Source organism: Petaurus breviceps, unplaced genomic scaffold (assembly GCF_028583685.1).
Source record: "Petaurus breviceps papuanus isolate PSGF00001 unplaced genomic scaffold, PetGlider_PUasm1.0 38, whole genome shotgun sequence".
Classification (NCBI taxonomy): domain Eukaryota; kingdom Metazoa; phylum Chordata; class Mammalia; order Diprotodontia; family Petauridae; genus Petaurus; species Petaurus breviceps.
The window spans coordinates 16,382,783-16,402,846 of record NW_027186304.1 but is presented as its reverse complement, the minus strand read 5'-3'; the positions used below and the strand labels follow the sequence as shown (position 1 = coordinate 16,402,846).

The window sequence follows — 20,064 nt, the reverse complement described above, 5'->3', positions numbered from 1 at the left end:
ACATTATCTATTAAAATATTTTGTCAATAATAGAGACTATAGGATTGTAATCAATCATTCACAGACTGTGACTTCTGAGAACAAGGCTTTAAACCTGGCTTTAGGTAATTAAAAGAAACAAAGAACAATAAGTTATTCCTTTTTCATGGACTCATTCTAAAGGGGGTGTTTTTATATCAAAACAGTTGAGCTAGTCAATTCAGTCCCAGATTTCAGATGACCTTAATTTTTTCAATAAAGTTATCAGTTCTAGTACATGTGAAACACTTTCCATAAGAAGAAGCACACAGATAAAAAAAACCCATTTCCCTATAATATTATGAAATTGATGTGGAAATTCTCCTAATTACTCTGTTACTAATGATTGTTTACTTGATTCCTTAATTCATTTCACTTTTCCTGCCAATGACGATTTCACCTTTGACTAGAATCACTGAACAGGTCCCTCATTATTATATAACCCCAAATTAGAGGTATTACTGTTCCTACTAGTGTCTAAATTGCTATTTCAGTCTTTTTCTACTGTTTTCCACTTCTCATTACCTGTCTTCCTTCTTCCCCAGCTCCCCAACCCACATGAGTTTTCAAGATATTTAAATGGAACCTTACTTTTTGTTTAACTGAGCCTCTTCTTCGTTTAGTTTAAGCATTCTCAAATCAGAGTAACTTCTCATATAGCCAAAAGTTTTAGGTTTAATAAACATAAACATGCAGTCCTTCACAAAGAACATACAGTAGGTGACCATGATCCTATAGGGCATCCTTAAAAGACCCTTTTCTTTTCATTGGGGTAATGCTGAAACATCTTTGTGAATAGATGTTATAATGAAAATCTGACAATTCTCTGGCACATGTCCATTTGTATTGATTTTGCATATTTAGATAGTTTTACTCTTTTTTGGATTTCCTCAGACATTAGTGATTTATTAAAATATGATTTGTAAATTTGGTCTAAAACACTCGGTATTTTTCGTGATTTTATATAGCATTAACATGGCTTTTTCAAAAGATCATTTGAATGAAAGAGTTTCCTTAAATAGAAGTGAAAGTCAAGTATAGTTTTATTCCTCTTCTTAGCTTAGTACTCTGTGAGGATCATGTGGTCCCATTGAATTTTATGTAGCAATTTATTGGATAAATGCTTGTTGAATGAATGAATTACTTTTAATGTATTAGGAGCTTTTTATTGTCTTCATAATCCTTTGTAAACTGCTCTTGAAATATTCTTCCAAATCATTAAAAACATCTAACCACCCATTCTCAATTTGCTCCATTGCTCTTTTCACTAAAGCAGGAATTTTAAAGAAAATTTGAAGATGCTACCCCTTTTGGATGACCTCTTTTTTCCTTTACCTGTGAGCCATGGAAGGTTTTATTTGAGTGCCTTGTGCTATTTGATCTTTGAAATACATTTAATGATAAAAGCAAGATTTCAAAATACACTTCAAAGTGAGAGACATCAATGAAGAAGACAGGGAGGAAGGATGATCGGACAAAGGAGGAGTCAATTTTGGGAGTGAGAAAAAAATGCTAGAGTTTATTAAAATGGTAACTGGATTTCTACCTTCTTGTCTGCTTCTATGTCTACAGAAGAGAGTCTCTATGATTGTCCTGATAGAATACTTAGGTGAAAAGGTGTGCTAATTACTACATAGCAATATTTGTTCCGGTAAAAATGACTTACCTTGAATTATTGGGTTATTTTTTTAATTTGGAAAATCTTCCTGATCTCTAATATCTTTGCTTCTGTTTTTATTTTTTTAAATGAGAGAGTTGCCAAACACTAATATTTTCTCCCCCTTTTTTATCTTAATTTTCACTCACAAGTATTTCATGTCTTAGTACGTTTTCAAAAAATATTCCCTTTTCCTTTCCCTTGTACATATCACATACTGTATGAACTTTCTTTTTGATTTGGCGTGCTTTCTTGACTAGGTGATTTGCCATGCATAGAGAATAACCAGGCAGTACACCTTTTTGCATACTTTAGAGAATTATATGCATGTCTCATTGTGTGTTAGCTGAAATATGGAGCCAGTAAATACCCACTGAGAGCGCTTAATTGCTTAAAACATTGTCATAGTAGCAATGAGTCCCTCATAATTCTAGATAATATGTCTCTGATTACTTGCTGCCTCTTAGCTCCATAATGTTAGGACGAGTGTTAATGTAAGCTTCTGTCTGTACTTACGATCATATGTCATCCTGTGTAAGTGGGCCATAAAACAGCAGGATTAGACTAGTGTTAAATAATAAAAAATGTGATGCATGAATATAGAGGTACATTCAGGATTTCTAAGTTGTGCTTCTTTAACGCTATGGTGCATTTGCATTTGAAACAAAAATATGCTTTTAATGAGCAGAATATGTCTGATGACCAGTTGGAGCAAAACATTCATCTTCAAGATATGGGAAATTTATGAAAACTTACTTTTTGCAAATTTTGATTTTTCCCTTGGAGCAAACATTCATAAATCAGTCTTGATGAAATTAAGTAGGACCCTTCAGAGAGATTTTACCTTTTTAAAAAATTATTGGGGCTCTTGATAACAGGTGTTTATACCGTAGCCTCCTAGGTTCTGAGGATAGAAGGGACAGATGGAGTCATAACAGCTACACAGTCTCAATAAGGGAGTTAGTAGGATTTTGGAGTCTTGTTTTTATAGTAATACCATGATAGTTATTGAAGGTCATGATAGAATGGAAGAACTAGGTTCTCCATGTACAGTGACACTTTATTGGCCTCTGATGTGAGCTATAACCATTCCTAAGACTCCACAGGCAGATATCTGGACCTTATTCATTCATTTGTCTCTGTGGAATTGTGTCACCTGCACACTTAAAACAATGATTTGGTAGCAGTTTTTAGGGGTGGTGAGAGACTGATTAAATTTACTGGGGAAACAGGTATTTGTTGCATTTTATTATAATTTGCATTAAAATATCAAGACAGCAATTGAAAGATCACTAAGGGAAAAAAGACTTTGTAAAGCTATTTCTTGAATATTTGGAATTATCTCTATTTTTGGGGGGAGTAAATGTAAAAGATTGAGATATTAAAAGCTGAAGTTTAGACAATTGAGATAGTATAGTAACAGGAAAATCATTTTAGTTTTCTGAAGACTCTCTTTTTTCCTTTTTTTCTATTACCATGTTATGTAAAAAAATGAATGAACTAAAACTAAAAGTTATATTCTCTCTCTTTCTCATATCTTCAATGGAATATGATATAAATTGAATCACAGAGCTCTAAAATTTTCAGGATCTGTAAGGCCAAATCTTTTACATTTTGCCAAGTAAAAGAGAACTCTATACCTAAGTAGCAAGATTCTACTATCATGAAAACTACTCACTGCTTAATGTTTCCATTGAAAAGATGCATTAACCCTCTCACAATAACAAGATAATAATGGCCATTAGGTAAGAAATTTTATATTGTCCTTTAAATTCATGTAATATTGTGTTGAAATAACATAAAAGGCCGTGCTTGAGAGAAGAAAAATCAGTTGTCTTCCTTTTTTTCTTTTTAAATTAAAAAATGAGAAGATAAAAAAATGGTGATATATCACAGTATTTCATGATGCCCCAATGTGGAAGTGCTTTTTACGGTTTAACCCAGAACTTCACTAATTCTTTTTTAAGAAAGTTAAGTAAAAGACTGATATTTATAGAAAAAAATTTTTATAGAAAATTTTAAAATTTGTCAAAACTGTACACATTAATTTGATATGCTCAACAACATATATTATCGATTTACTTTTATATATAAGGGAAATGTTGCTCACAGACATTTTGTGTTTCATTTCCACAGAGATAGTAAGTATGAGGCCAGATTTGAAGCTTTCTGATCTTTCTATTTCAATTTTTTCAGATCACATTAATAAACATTTAGTAAGCATATATTACCCTGAGAATCCAAAAATAAATATGAAAAAAAATCCTTGCTCCATCAGGCAAGTTACTTTAAAATATACTAGGCTCATAATGAGGGAGGCATCTAGGTTTTCAAGGGATAAAATACTTACCTTATAGTTAGGGCAACTTATTTAACTTCTGTTTGACTTAGTTTCCTCAATTATAAAATGGGTATTATAACGGTACCTACCTCACATGGTTACTGTGAAGACCAAATGAGATAATATATTTAGCACAATATTGTCACATAAAAGGCACTCCATAAAAAAATCCTATTCCTTTCCCCTCATATTTTTTCTATATTGCAGTATTTGCCAAAGAGATTTATCCTTCATTTTAATATAATGATGAATTAAAGTTGGTATAACTGAAGATGAATGCAGAAAATATTGATGAGAATCCCCTCCAACTCCAATTCTTTACCACCACAAAAAACTGCTATAAATATTTGTGTACATACGGGCCCTTTCCTTTTTCTTATATTCTCTTCATAATGCATACCTAGTGGTGCTATGGCTGGATCAAAGGGTATGCACAGTTTAATAGCCCTTTGGGCATAGGTCCAAATTTATTTTAGCACTTTAAAGAAATAAGAACAACTGTCTCCTCAAAATTTGAAGGAGGGAAATGTTATCCCGGACTATCTCTTTCTCTGCATTAAAGTAGTTGATCTAAATGCTGACAAAAGATTAATTCACTGTATGCTCTGCTAATGGCAATTGAGGCGTCAAAACTGATTTCAATTCTGGAAACTCCAAACAAGTATCAGGAAATAGAACTGCTACATATTAAATCACCACAATCCAGTTTGAATTATGAAACTGATGCTATTGTGATAAAAACAATAAAAGTCATTCCTAGCATAGATGCTCCTAGGAAGGCATGCACCCATAAAACAAGATTAGATGAGGCCAAATATGTCTTTTTTCAAAAGGAAAAGAAGTCATTGATGTGCCAAACTTTTTTCGATGGCCCTTCTATTTCTTATGACAGTACTAAGAAAACCATGTGATAATGTTTCATGATTGTGGTTTGTAGCAAAAGTGTGACTCTATAACATAACCTACAAATGCCTAATTTGTTATTTTTTATTCTTGCAATTATTTCAAAGCTAGTATTCACATTGTCTCTATTCAATGTGTAGAGAAGAAGCAGGGTCTATTGGACAAAGCATTCACTTTGGAAAAGTATCCTTGGGAGGGTCAAAAATTATCTTCAACCTATGGGCACCAGCACTCAGTGGCACAACTGGCCCACACTCTATGCCTACCTAAGTTCTGGAGATGGAACTTGTATTCAAATCCAGGCCTTGGCTGTGTGTGTCTTGGTGTTCTTGGGAAAACCACTTGAGAATCAGTTTTTTTCATATGTGTATGGAGAGAGTTGGACTAGATGGGTATTGAGGTAACTTTTGACTTTACTTTTGTTTTCTTATGAATACCATTAGATCAATAATATAGAATAGCAACTTCCCCTTCTTTATTTTGAAAGGATATTTAAAGTACTAGTATACATTGCTCTGACCTCTTTTTAACATATTGTATTAAGTAGAATTTTCTCTGTGGGATATTAAAAAAAATCTCTGAAGACAGTTTCAATATTCTCCCCTTCTTCATTAAAAATAGTGATACTCATCACTGCATTGTCTGTAGTGTTGGACAATGATGAGTTTCCTTTGTTTTATTGATGTTATTTTCTGTCTTTCCTTCCATGTAATTTTAATTTTTTTTTAATTTTTAAAATTTAAAATTTCATAAGATAAAATCTGATCTCCCTGAAGATGATATCCATACTTCTTATTTTCATTGAATCTTCTTATCACAGAGAAAAGTATTTCTCTAGAAATTTCCCTATTGGAGCATTACTCACAGAAAAGGCAATCAACAATTTATCTTGATTAAAAAAAGAAGGAAGAAAAAATAAGAATGGGAAACCCAAAGTCTGATTTTATCCAGAGGTTCCCCTTTTCTTACTAAGATAATTTCTTTCCATGGTTATTATTAATATTTGGGGGGAAATGGGGCAATTTTAAATTTCTCTTTTACCTTTGCCCTTGATTAACTTCTGTGGAAATACTCATTGACAGTTGTCTGGAAAAAAGGGGGGAGGGAAGGTATGAAGATTGTCATAAACCTCAGAATTGCTCATATACAAAGTACTTATAAACTTTTTTTCTTTTTTTTTAAGCAATCAGGGTTAAGTAACTTGTTCAAGTTTACACGGCCAGTTATTTTTGTGTGGGTGACAAATATCTGAGGCTGGAACTCATCCCAGGTCTCCCAATGCTGGGGCCAGTGCTCTTACTCACTGTACCACCTGGTCGCCCCTAAGAAATTGGGGTTAAGTAACTTGCTTAAGGTTACACAGCCAGTTATTTTGTGTGGGTGTTAAGTATTTGAGCCAGGAACTGATCACAGGTATCCCTACTCTGGGGCTAGTGCTCTTACTCACTGCACCACCTGGCCACCCCAAACTTACTTGTTCTTTAAAAAATACCCTTTATACAGTTGTCTACAGTTGCTTCTACAATGCTTAGCACAGAGTGGATACTCAGCAAGTGTTGACTGACTGAATGATTGAGAAGTAAATAGACTTGTAATCTACTTCACTTCAATATGGTGAAGATTAATGAGATTAACTGCCTAAAATGCTCCTGACTCTGTTGAAGCTTTCTCCTCCAGGTTACCAATTGAAATTTTTTACATGATTTGGCATAGGTTGAATTACCATCCAATTGTCGCCAAGCAGAATTATATGCAGGAGTGAGATGAGATCATATTTCATTTCCCAATTTTTCATATCCATTCCATTTTGACTTCCCTACCATCTGCAAGCCATGAATGCTGATTTCCATGATATGAGCCTCTGTCCTCTAGGAAAAGTGCTGAAACTAGGAATTCATTTTCTCTATTACTCAGCTGCCCTTTCCTGTGAACAATTTCCTGGGGTGACCTAGAAGTTAAAAAGTTCTATAAATTCACATTAGTAAATCAGAGTAGGATGAAATCAAAGCATATTGAGCACAAAATCCTATAGATTAATGAGATTTATTTCATTATAAATGTATGAAATTCTTTTGATTTCAGACTTAATGATTCCACTTTTACATCAGTTTCATAAAAAAGCATGAGAGAATTTTATAAGTTACTATCTATATTTTGCAGGCATATTTGGGATATTTGCCTAGTATTTAGGTTGCTAAAACCCCTTGTACTTTAGAAACTGTGTGGAAATTAGAAACAATTAAATCCAGGATGGTCCTGTGTGTGTGCAGTTGCCCAGACTTTTATCAGTTTATGAAGAATGGAGGGCTTTGTCTAAGGAAAGGCTGATGAAAATTTGCAATTACCCCTTGAATCTGCATTCCCTACTTTTATTGGTCTTGGAATATCTAATAAATAAGGAAGTCAACTCTTACAGTATAGGGAAATATTTCATAGTATATAAATCACTATGCACCATAACATCTGAAAATAATTAAAATATTTATCATATATAGTATACAGACATATAAAGATAGCTCTATTTCAAAAGCTATGGGGGTCCAAAGCCATATAAAATATAATATTTACCCATAGAACTACAATTTCTAATAGGAAAAAAAACACATTATATATATACACACACACAAGAAGAAATATTAAAAAAATATAAAATGAAATTCTAAATTGTGCAGTACATATAAGTAGAAAAAAGGGAAGTAAATAATATAGTTATAATTTTGAAGATCCTAAAAGTAAAGCATTTTTTACATTTGTAAAGGGAATTAGGGAAAGAAGTCAATGTCTACTAGGATAAGAAGGGAAATCTTTGTTAAAGAGAGATTTAAATTGGATTAAAGAAAGAGGAAAATGTGAAAGTTATAGAAAGGAGCAGATAGATTGAGCAGCAGTGATATTATATGGTCAGTAATACAAATATTCTAGGTGGATATAGATGTCAGGACTCCAAGTTTACTGTCATTTTGCATTTAACAAACTAAGCTTATTATGGCCATTATACCTCTGTAAATCTCCTATTTTCAAATATTACTCTAGTGTGAATGCTACCATGGTGGCTGCTGATGTTTCAGTCTTGCCTGAGTCTTCATGACCCTATATGTGCTTTTCTTGGCAAGGATATTGGAGTGTTTTTCCATTTCCTTCTCCAAATCATTTTACAGAAGAGGCAAGAAGGACTAAATGACTTGCCCAGGGTCATAAAACTAAAAAGTGTCTGAAGCCAGATTTGAACTCAGGAAGATTAGTTTTCCTGCTTTCAAGACCACCACTGTATCCACTGCGTCTTCCCATTCAACTATTGCTGTGCAAAAAGGAATATGAAGAGGCTGATTAGGAAAAGGAAAACTCTAAGGGGGAGGTTTTATAATCAAAGCATAAGATGATGAAGGCTGGAATTGCAATGATGGTGGCAGGCATGGAATACATAAACTTAATCTTGAAAGTGTTTTCAAGAAAAAAAGTAAACTGGTGACTAATTGAATGGTCAATAATAGTGCAGAATAGTAAGAGATGTCAACATTTTGTTTCTGAAAATTGTTGCTATTAGGAACTGATAAAATTGGTATGATCCTTTGTTATTTTTAGAAGACAGTTATAATGGGAGATAATAAATCAAGTTTTAGATATGCAACATTTAAGATTATGGTGAGATATTTAGATGATAATAGCTTATGGAACATTTGGAGATAATTTAATATAGTTGGAATTAACTACTGGTTTTGTTACATCTCCTATTACTGCCCTACCAAGATAAATATAGCTACATAAATGCTTCTATATAAAAATTCTGAGCAAGGTCACAGCATTAACAATGTTCAAGTATAACACACACACATATACATATATGTATTCTTGTGTTTGAACCAATCTCATTTACTTTTAATAACTCTGGTTGAAAGTACCTGGATCACATCAAAATTGGAAAGTAACATTTTTCTATTCAGCTCATACAATTTTTTGTCATACTGGCAAATATGGCACAAAAAAATGGCACTGTGTTTAGGAAACCCAGCCTATATGTTGAAGGATTTTAACTGATAAAATTAACAATATTTCAAATATGGACATATGCCTACATATAGACACATGCATGTGTGTATACAAAAAATGCAAATGTAAATGTGTGTATACACACATACACTATTTATATGTATGTGTGAATTAGTACTCACCAATGACTCATGATAAATTCTTACTTCCCATGGTTTAGTGAGCAATTAAGTATTTTATGACTAAATAAAAATAGTAGGTGGTAACATTCTAAGTTCCCAATTTTATTAAAAAATAAATTCTCTAAAAAAATAAAAATAATAACCTTTTACATATATCTGCATAGTGCTTAATACTTATGAGATTCCTTCAATATGCATTTTCTCATTTCATATATACAACAATATGAAATGATGATTAAGTTTCATTTGTAAAACAGCTATGAATTTTTACTGTATACATAGGATCATGATTTTATAAAAACAATATGAAGTTAATTTGAGCTAAAATCTATGTAAAATATTTTAGTTGCTTAGGTAAAATATATATATATATATATATAATATAGCTGTTTTTTTTTATTTTTCAGGTATCACTTATTTAATTGCCAAAATTCAAACTCAATTGTTTTGGTTTTTGTTTGCTTTTTCCAAAATTATAGGGTTGAGGAATTCTTTATAGATTCTTTTTTTTTTCATAATTACACATGCATGTAGTATATATATATATACATATATTTATATACACATATGTATATCTATATACATATACACATGCATACCTGCATAAATCCATGATAAAATTTTTATTAAGTGTCTGCTATGTGCCAAGCACTGTTCTAGGTATTGGGGATATAGATAAGAAAAAAATAGAGAGAATCCTTATCGTCAAAGATCTGACATTCTAATAGGGGAAGATAATACACAGAAAGATGTTGAAGAGAGGGATAGAGATACTGCCAAAAGTACTAGGGTGTGGGGGTAGTTTTGGTTAAGAAAATAATATTATTGTAGTCAAAATCCGGAAGAGCAACTGTTGGAGGTGAAGAAGTAGCTGGAAATTCTGAATTTTGTATAAAGGGATGATTTAGACCAAGTTTTTGCTCTGACTTCGAGCCCTTCAATCAGACAAGTGTAACAACTAAGGTTACTGACCAAGTGGGAGCACGGAGCAGTTTCCATTATGATGAGTTTTCTGGCAATGATCTTATCCTAAGAAAGAGGAGTGGATTAGGGTACCAGGCAGTTGAGAGCCTGACATTGGTGGAGTTGGAACCAGCTAGAGTAGTTGGTTAGGAGAGGAATAGATTCATCTGCTGTTGTTGCTTTTGGACTTCCTCACTTTTCAGATGACAACACTGAGGCCCAAAAAGTTTAAATAACATGCCTGTGGTCACCAACCTGTATTAACCATAGAGTTAAGTTCCTTGTCTTTCTACTCATTCTTCTCTCCAGCACTTCACCTAAATTAGACATTAAGTTTGGAGAATGTTATCTCAACTATGAAATGAATCTAATGCTTTACTGTAAGATATAATGGTATGGTTACATAATGTTGGAGTATCTGATACATTGCCATTTTGATGGAACCATGATGCTATCATTGTAGGTATATATTTCAATATGCCTTTGTCTTTTTAATCTATGTAATTCTTGACTATACATTTTAAATACTACTAGATAGTGGATCTATTCTATGCAAAGAATAGACACCTTCCTTCAAGTGCCTGTTTTTGGGGCATTCATATATGATCCTAGAATCATAGATTCAAAGCAAGAAAGCAATGCAAAGGTCACCTAGTTCAACCCTTCATTTTATAGATGAGAAACTAAAGCATGGAGAAGAGTAAGACGTTTCTAAGGTCACATGACATTACAACATCTATAATTGAAAGTCAGATTTCCACTTTGTTATTCTGTTTCAACCCTACTTTTTTTTTTTACAATTTATCTTTTTTTTTCTTTTCTGTTAATAAATATCCTTGGTGATGCATTTTGTTTTCATTTCATTGAATACAACCATTGGAGTTAAGGAAGAGAGACATGCCAATATTTCAAAATAACTAAGACTTTGCCTGTTTTTTCATGGCTAATTGTATCAATTAGAATTTGTATCTTCCTGAAAGGGAGAAGAACCTGTGAACAGTGGACTGTAAAACTCCTTCCCACAGATCTAAATAATTCTCCTACACCCAGGAGTCATGGAGGGCAAGGGCAAGATTTGGTCTTCCTTATCATAGATATACCATTTGCTTGTTTCTAGAACTACTCCACCTCTTAAAGATTTGATATTGTTCAGGAACTTTTCTACTTAACAGGAGATTCAGTCCCAAAATTTACATTGCTCTGTCTTTGCCTCTCCCTGTTTCCACCTCTGGATCCACATTCTGTAGATCTAGAAAGATTTACACTCCCCTTTATGATGATGGATGACATTTCTCCCCACATCTTATATGTGAGGCATACTTTTTAATATGATACAAATTCTTGAAAGCTATAATGAGCTTTCCCATTACCATTGGGTCAACCATTATTTTGATTCTTCTGAATGATGTTGGAATTAAAAAAAATGGTTCTCATTTTTTTACTCTGTTTATTTATATCTAATTTTGAGATTCTCATAACTTTCATGAATTTTCTAAAGACTGTATAGTCTCACACAAAGTATGGAAGTGCTTATTTTTTTACCTTTACTCCTTTTCATACTTGATTATTTTTTTCAAAAATATGTTACTGCACTTGGATCTTGTCAGACCTAAGTAAATCTCATCAGCTTTAATGCTCTAGTCTTTTGGGGGCAGGGTCTTTGAATTAGATTATTCTGTGAAACTTTCAACTCACATAAATACCCCTCATGACTAGTTGAATAATTAATTGGGTAATTTTTAAAATACTGATATGAAAAATGATAAATTATGAGGAAGTATTTTAACCATTTAATTAGTAAAACTTTGAACTACTTTTCAATATGGAAATTATGTTACTACCTCCCACTTCTACAGAATCAAAACAATGTTGTTCAAAAACTAGTTTTTTAGCTTCCAGAGTTTAATTTGTCCATACATAACTGTCTCTAAATAAATTCATTAAGGAACTATTTACTTATGTCAATTTACAAAACAAATTAATAGCATGTCATAATGTCTTCCTTAGACTGATATGGAATAATTTTCTACATAAACTTGCTCTTTTAGCCTACCACATGCACATTCAAACACACAGCTGTCTCCAGTTTTGACTGTTTATCAAGGACTGGTTATGCTAAAATAGTTCCTCAAAGGTCACATTTTGATGTAAAACCTAAAAATACCCTGTAATCTTGGTTTAAGTATGGTATTAAGTAATGAAAAAGTATGATACATATTTAGAAACATATTTTATATATTTATATTATATACGTATATTATATATATATATGTATATATTCAGAGACACAAAAACTGATATGTTTGTGTTATATTTTCGTTTTGGTGTCTCTGCATAGAATTATGAACTCTGTGTAGTTTACTAGAACCTAAACTAGGTATCCTGCCACACAGTATAAAGGGGATGAATGCAGTCAAGTAGGGCTAGGGAAGACAATATGATTGAGGTCCTATAGGATTGTACAGCAGCAGCACAGGATACATTTGCACTAGAAAAAGACAAGCAGGGCCATTAATATAACACAGTTGTAAAGTCATTCTTCAAAGAGAGAAACTTATGATAGGTATTACTGCAGAAATATTTTCAATGACCTGCTAGCAGGTCATTGGGAGACATATATTCACCAAAGATGATTCCCCAGAGTCATGAAAATTGACAAATATGAAGTCCAAAAATTATGATTTCTTCTTGATAAAAATTTTCTGTACATTCTCTTTTTCATGATTGACATTTTTTCTACTTTCATAAAGTCTTGGGCAATATAATACCTTCTCAGTGAAATTAATAGTCAAGATGAAGAAAGTTGCCTAATTCTTGAAAAACAAAGTGGATGAAAAATCAATTTTGACTAAATAATTTTGTGACCTGGATAAATTATTCAAATTTTCACACTTAATTGAGTAAATAAATGTTAAGTTCATGACAGAATTCATTAGAAGGAAGACATTAGAGTCTTTTATTTAGACAATTATGTTTTTAAATTCATTAGTGCTACAGTTCTCCCAGTGGTGCTGATTGCAAGTAAAGTGAATAGATATTTTATAATTAAGATCATAAATAAAACAAAAATACTTTGATGATTTAAGTAGACTGTGTTATAGTATTAAAACTGACTTGCAAATGAAAACCAAGAAAAAAGTCATTAATAAGTGCATTTGATTTGAAAAGGATAATGGACTATTTCTTCAACAGCAGAGGAGAAGGAAAATTCTAGTAATATTTTAGTATTACCAGGATTTGAAAACAAGGAAAACATAACCCAAAAGCATGACGTCTATCCTCTGTGGCATGTTTATAGTAACATCATGGATCTGAATGACTTAATTGAGAAGTAATCAAGAAAGTATAATCAGTGTCGCTTGAAAGAATCAGTCTTTCCCAAAATGCTGTTATGTATCTCCTTAAAGATCCCAAAACCCAAATTCTAAAAAGTCTGTGGACAATGCAATTAAAAAAATTTGAATCCATTTTATATTCTGATCATATAGAAGTAGAGATGTTTATGTTTTTTGTTAATATGTTATTACTGATGTCTAGATTTTAGTGATGAGATTTATTAAACCATCATTCCTTACATGCCATGTAAATGGTAAACCATCAACATCATCAGAACTAAAATCATTCTCTGGTTTGATCGCCAATGAATTCTACAACATCAATATAAATATTAAAATGATTTCAGATATACAAGAGGATAAGTCAGCAGACATTGACAACACCTGGAATGAGAGTGTCAGGATGGGGAGATGTCAATTGCTCTTTCAAATTCCCTAAACACTCATGTCTTCCATCTTTTCCAATAAATAACCTACGATATAGTGTAGCCACAGAGAGGGATGATCAGACCCTGCCTGCATTTCACCTGTTACGCACAAATATACCACTTCCTTGATTAAAAAATAGGATATTCATCCATCTGATCTTTACCTCCTATCATTCTCTCCCAGGTCTCATATTTTCTAAACTCAATTTTTACCCTCATGGTGACATCCATCTCCTATCAGCCTCAGACTTTTAGACACTATGGCCTGATTTTGTTCTTTATCTAATCACAACTCATTAGTTAACTAATTCTATGCCATGTTTACCAGTATTATCAAATCACTCTACTCATCCTTTACTAAATTCAAGCTATGAATCCCTCCTAGATTTATCTTATGGTAATCCTAATTAGCATAGTTAGACTAGCTCTCCTAATTTATGCTTCTGAAGAGAGATGGAAGAAGTAAACATAAAATTACCTGACTAGGTAAACTACAAATCCATATATTCCAACTTCAATTGGTACCTCATTCCAATTAAAGACATGTATTCCTCCATAATTTGATTTCATATTTCAATTTCCACAGAACCTATGTCAAACGTTTTTTTATGTCATCAAACCTCTGACACCTTCCCCTCACTCTATTAACAGAGTGTTTCACTTCTTATTTTAATGGGAAAATTCTGCAATCCACCTTGAACTCCTTTTTTAATCTCCTCTCCATATTAAAATATATTAACATTATTCTCTCATCCTTTTCCCCTTCTCTGAGAAGATAGATGATCCTTCATTTTGTGAAGTCTAACTCTTCTTGACAAGTCCTTGAGTCAGTCTCACACTTTCTCCAAAAGATTGCTCACTCAATCATCCTAAACCTCCAATCTTCAACCTCTACATATCTATTGTTCATTGGTTCCATATCTATTGACTCCAAATCTAACTTATCCTTTAAAAATCTTCATCATACTTTAATAACTCCTTAAGATATCAACCTACTTTTTTAAAGTCAACTTCCTAGAAAAGAAGTTGTCTACATGTACTGCCTCAAATTCATCTCCTTCTGCTCATTGGTCAACAATTTCAAAACACTTCCAATTTCATCACTCAAAGGAAACTATTATCTCCATTAAACCATAGTGTCTCAGTTTCCAAATCTGATTATCTTTTCTCAGTCCTCATCTGGTTTGACTTCTAGTCAGCCTTCAATGCTGTTAACCACATTGTCCTCCTAGGAACTCATCTGTAGGTTTTCTTTGCTTTCCTTTTTTTTGCTTTTTCTTTTTGGAGGGGTGAAGGTATGGCAATTGGGGTTAAGTGACTTGCCTAAGGTCACAAGGGTAGTAAATGTTAAGATTCTAATACCAAATTTGAACTCAGGTCCTTCTGACTCCAGGGCTGGTGCTCTATTCACTGTGCAATGTAGCTACCCCTCTAGTTTTTCTTAACTCTGTTTTCTACCAGTTCTTTTCTTCCACATTCTCCAATGCTGATTCAATATCCATTTCATGCCCTTTCACTGTTGTTGTTTCTTTAGGTCTTGTTCTGGGACCTCTAGTCTCTGTAGCCTCTGTCTTTCTGTCTGTCTGTCTGTGTCTCTGCTGCTCTCTGACTCTCTCTGTCTCTTTCTGCCTCTCTCTCTATGTATATGTTTGTATGTGTGTATATATATACATATATATATATATATATATATATATATAACTTAATAACCAAGAATGCAAGAGAAATTCATTATGTCCACTTCCCAAGCCCTTCTTTCCTCCCTTTCTGTATTCATTTGTCACATATAGCCACTTCTACCACCTCAATATTTTTGGTCCTTGTGCTTATCTCTGTTTACACAAGCTCTTATCACTTCTGGCATAAACTATTACATTACACCCCAATTTATATCCATCACTCAAAAATCTCCTCATTTCAGTCCATATTCTATGCAGCTGCCAAAGTGATTTTCCCTGAACACATGTGATCATGTAACTTCATTAGTAAACAACTTCCACAATTCTCTATTGCTTCTAGGATAATTTATGGACTCTTCTATCTAGTCTCTAAACCCTTTAGAATCTGAATATAACCTACATTTGCAATTTCATTATATATTACTATTTTCCAATCCTATGATCTATCTAAATATTGTCTCTAATCCTAACAAGATAATGATTTTTCCTCTCTTCTGCTGTAAACATATACTATGCTTCTTCCACTGTTACTTTATCTTGATGGTCTTATTCTCACTGCTTCTGTTCTTCTCAGCATTCTAGGCTCCTTCCTTAAGACAGTTTCTGTCAGTGCCCTATGCGTTTTGTGCTGTGTTTTCCCCTTTTCCATTGTGTCTTACTCCCAAAACACTGGTATTTCTTGCTAGTGACAGAGTACAGTGCTCCATAGTAATTCTCCTTACCCCCACCCAACAATGTCTTTTAATATGTAGCTCATTATTGATCTATGTCCTATCCTTGAATACCTTCTTTTTCCCATTTGACACAAAATTTCCTGCTTCAGTTGATGCCTTCTTACTTTTCCAGATGCTAGTTGATTGTAAGAATTCCGATTCCCCTCTCCTCATGATAAAAGTAGTGGTCATTTCAAGCACAAAATTATTCAAATAACAGCATCACATGTTTACTATCTCCCATAACACAACATTTCTCTTCACCCATTGGAGCATTCATTAGTGGAGCCCCTTTACACTCCCAAGGAAAAAAAGCTTTCTCCCCTTCTTCCCCAAGTCAATTCTTCTCCATTTCTCAACTACTCCCCTAAAGGCTCTTTTCTTCCTGAGTGACTGACTGCAAGTGTCATCTTCTAATTATTGCTACCCATCTATTTGACTTGGGCACCTCACAAATACCCCTCTATCCACTGGCACCCTTAACCCTTCTGTGAACCTAGAACCCTCTCCCCACAAAACAACATTGATTAACCTGTAGGTGTAATTTTGAAAAGTTCTGTACATGAGGAACCACTACCACCTCTTTACTGTTACTTCCAGATGACTCCCAACTTCACCCCTAACTCTATAAATGTAAAAGAAAAAGGTTTACTGATTTTGTTACAGTCACTCTGTGGCTGCATGCATTCACCCACAATGCCTTCCTGTGGTCTGGGATGTTCGTGTAAAAAATAATCCTTTTATTTCTGGTTTTCTTTTGAAGAATATTTCAAATACTTCTTTACTATTGAATGGCTATGTCTGTTTATTTATATATGTATATCTATGATATTTATATTTTATGATATTTCCATTTATTGTTAAACTTAAATTTACAGGGTAGGTCATCCCAGATTTATCCTGAACTTCATTATTCTTCAGAATACATTATTCCATTCTCTCCTGCATCTTGTAGTGGGTGAAGAAGAGTTTTGTTTTAGTTGCATTTCATTTCCTTTATATTTAAGGTTTTTCCCTGATCTCTTAAAGAATCAGTTTCTAAGTTAAAATGTTAAATTACGTAGTAAATATATTTGAGTTAAAGACCTTATTTTAATGTTTTTTCTAGAGTTTATTTATGATTTATTTCAATTGGCATTTAATTTTCTGTGTTCAGAAGTTCTTAGTTCTCCCTTTTTATTAAAGCAATCGGGGTTAAGTAACTTGCTCAAGGTTACATGGCCAATTATTTTGGGGCGTGGTGCTCACTATCTGAGCCCAGATTTGATCCCCAGATCATCCCTACACTGGAGCTGTGCTCTTACTCACTGTGCCACCTGGCTGCCCCAGGGTAGTTCTCTTTTAATATTCCATACTTTATCATTGTCACTATTGGATTTTTTTTACTTATTTTGTTCATCTGTGAGATGTATAATCCTCACGTTGTCTCCACACAAGCCTATCATTGAGATCAGTATATGTTGCTTGGGAAAAGAACACATTTTCTTAGTTTAAAAGTTATTATTTATTTGTTTTAACAGTCCTTTAAAAAAACAAACTTTGAATTCCAAATTTCCCCCTTCATGGTCTCTCCCCTCCATTATCCTTTGAGCTGGTGAACAATATACTATCAATTGCACATGTGAATTCATGCAAATATATTTCCACATTATACAGGCTGCAAAAAAAATAAGGAATGTGAAGAAATTTAAATGTCATTTTCCATTCTCATTGGAGATGGACAGCATCTTTTTTCTATTATGAGTCCTTTGTAATCTTTTGGAATCTTTGTATTGATTTGGTACCTAAGTCTTCTGCTGTTGATCTGCATCTTCTGCCTGCTTAACTCTATATCAATGCATATGTCATATGTCTCATGTTCACAATTTCTATAGCACAATAATATTCCACCACAATCCCATACCACAGCTTGTTCAACCACTTAGGAGCATTTCTTTAATATCCAATTCTTTGACCCCACAAGAAAGAGTTGACATAAATGTTTTTGTGTATATGGCTCATTTCTTGTATGTCTTTGGAAAATAAATCTAGTTGGGGCATTGCTAGCTCAAAGGAAGCAGAGTTTTATGGCACTTTGTTCATAGTTTCATTTTGTTCTCCAGAATAGTTGGGGCGGTTAAAAATGCCACCAATAGTGCATTAATCTTCCTGAATTTCCATGTCCCATCCAGTATTTTTCTTTTTCTTTTTATTTCTTTAGTTACCTTGGTTATCCAATAGTTATGAGGTTTTACCTCAGAGTTGTTTTGATTTTCATTTCTCTAATCAATAGTGATGTAGGATATTTTTACGTGATTGTTGACAGCTTTGATTTCTTCGGCTGAAAATGACCTGTTTGCATGCTTTAATCATTTATCAACTGGTGAATGGATCTTATTTGAATAAATTTGGCTCGGTTCCCTAAGTATATGAGAAATGAGGTCTTTATCAGAGAAACTTGTTATATAATATTTCCACTTTTCTGTTTTTTTTTTTTTTTTAATTGACTGAATTGGTTTTATTTGTGGACATTAAAAAAAACATCAGTTTCCTATAATCAAAATTATCCATTCTACTTTCTGTGGTTCTCTTTTTTTTCTATTTTTTGGTCACAAACTCTTTCCCAATCCATAGATATGACAGGAAAAGATCTCCATGCTCCCATATTTTGTTTATGATATAACCCTTTATATGTAAATCATGTTCCCATTTTGACTTAATCTTAGTATATAGTGTGAGATACTCTTCTCTGTCTAGTTTCTGTCAAACTGCTTTCCAGTTTTCCCAGTAATTTTTGTCAAATAATGTATTCTTGCCACCAAAGATTGGATCTTTGGGATTATAGGTTACTATGATCATTTATTACTGTGTATTGCTTGCATTATCTATTCTACTTATTCATAACTCTATTTCTTAGCTAGTATCATATTACTTTCATGATTTCCACTGTTTTACATTGTAAAATCTGCTAGTGTTAGACTGCCTTCTTTCACATATTTTCTCATTGACTTTCTTGATATTCTTAAACTTTTGTCCTTCCAGAATTATTTTATCATTTTTTTTTCTAATTTTACAAAATAATTCTTTGGTAGCTTAATTGCTATGGCACTGAATCAGTTAATTAATTATCATAGACCTGTATTATTATTATATTGGCTTCACCTACCCATGAGCAATGAATGGTTTTCCAATTCTTTATACTTTTCTTCTTTGTGATAAGAGTGATTTATAATTGTGTTCATATAGTTCCTGGGTATGTCTTGGCAGGTAAACTCCCAAGTATTTTATGTTGTCTGTGATTATTTTGAATGAAATTTCTATTTCTGTGGAGTTTTGTTGGTAATATATTGAAAGGCTAATAATGATTTATGTTGGTTTCTTTTACATCTTATAACATTTCTGAAGTTGTTAATTATTACAATTAATACAATTTAGTTGACTCTCCAAAGATCCCCACGTGTACTGTCATATCATCTACATAGAGTGTTAGCTTTGTTTTTGAATATCTATTTTTATTATTTAATTTTTTATCTTATTTCTATGGCGAGCATTTCTAGTACAATATTAAATATTAATGTGATAACAGAGATTCTTACTTCATCCCTGATCATATTGGGAATGTTTCTAGATTATGTTCATTATAGTTAATGATTGCTCTTAAATTTAAATGGATTCTACTTACTGGTTTAAGAAAAGTTCAATTTATTTCTTTGCATTTCTGTTGTTTTAAGAGGAACTGAGGTATTCTGTCAAAAGTCTTATATTTCTTTAAAATGTATTTATTTATTCATTCATTTGTCTGTCTGTCTATCTATCTATCAATCTATCAATCTCTATCTATCTATCTATCTATCTATCTATCTATCTATCTATCTATCT

The 20,064-nt window shown here is 32.8% G+C and overlaps 1 pseudogene; it reads left to right on the top strand.

Moving 5' to 3' along the window:
* LOC138169925 (RIMS-binding protein 3A-like) overlaps window positions 1-20,064 on the top strand; it is a 144,748-nt pseudogene that overhangs the window by 67,759 nt on the left and 56,925 nt on the right.